The sequence below is a fragment of the Echinococcus granulosus genome (assembly GCF_000524195.1).
Source record: "Echinococcus granulosus chromosome Unknown EG_S00016, whole genome shotgun sequence".
In the NCBI taxonomy this organism is placed as follows: domain Eukaryota; kingdom Metazoa; phylum Platyhelminthes; class Cestoda; order Cyclophyllidea; family Taeniidae; genus Echinococcus; species Echinococcus granulosus.
The window spans coordinates 62,557-63,540 of record NW_020170396.1 but is presented as its reverse complement, the minus strand read 5'-3'; positions in this window follow the sequence as shown (position 1 = coordinate 63,540).

Sequence of the window (984 nt, the reverse complement as noted above, 5' to 3'; positions counted from 1 at the left end):
AAGTGTGGGAAACACGTCGCTGAGGTCATGAATATATTGTGGCCTGACTTGTAGCGCCCCGAGGCTCCCCTAGAGACGAGAAAGGACAAAATATTTGAAAAGAACAACACATATTACCTGTGAACGTAAGGACTGAGAGTGGGAAGGGTGAGGCTGCTGGCATGGCTCGGAGGACAGGCCAACCAGTGAAGGCCTAAGTAGGCCGCTGCCAAAACCGAGCATTAAACAAGCGAAGAAAGTACTAGAAGGTTATCCAGATCAACTTTTGGAAATTATTAACGCAAATGGTAAGTCAATTTGTTTGTACATATTTCGACTTGCAGATCATGGTAGAAGCTAGGCAAATGTGTGACATACATCAAGTGTTGGTAATAGATGAGAACATGCCAAAGGGACTATCCCTTTGCTTTTCACTTCCATCATGAAGGCTGCACAATAGCACCTTCCAAGAAGAATACGTTACTGTCTCACCAACTGACTTGCGATGACAAATGACTTTCTCAGCTATGACAAACTAGATTGAACTGGACATATCGGCAATTGTCCTTTTGAGGAGGTCCACTCACGTCACGCTTCCATTACTTTATCATCATAATGCTACCTCCCTATGTGTGTGCGTGTGTGTTTATTGGTGCACACGGTCGTACACATTGTGGTAAATTTTGGACAAGCACGTCACGCATCTGATTAGCCTCAAACTTGTCACCTCCGGCAAATAGCGGAGTCATCACAGAAGGTATCATTGTGGTACACGAGTCCATAATCAGCCTTTCTGCAAGCTGGGCGACTAGTAGTGTGGTAGGCGAATAGAGGGAGAATGGAAAGGACTATGGAGTGGCAAATGCAAGTGCGTTTGAGGACTGCTGATTCTATAAAAGCAACAAGAAAACTTCCACATTTGTGCACTCAATGCAGTGTCAAACCGATGTCACAGAGTTTTCGGGATGGATACATTTACCATTACAGCTGAACCAACACCTCCTC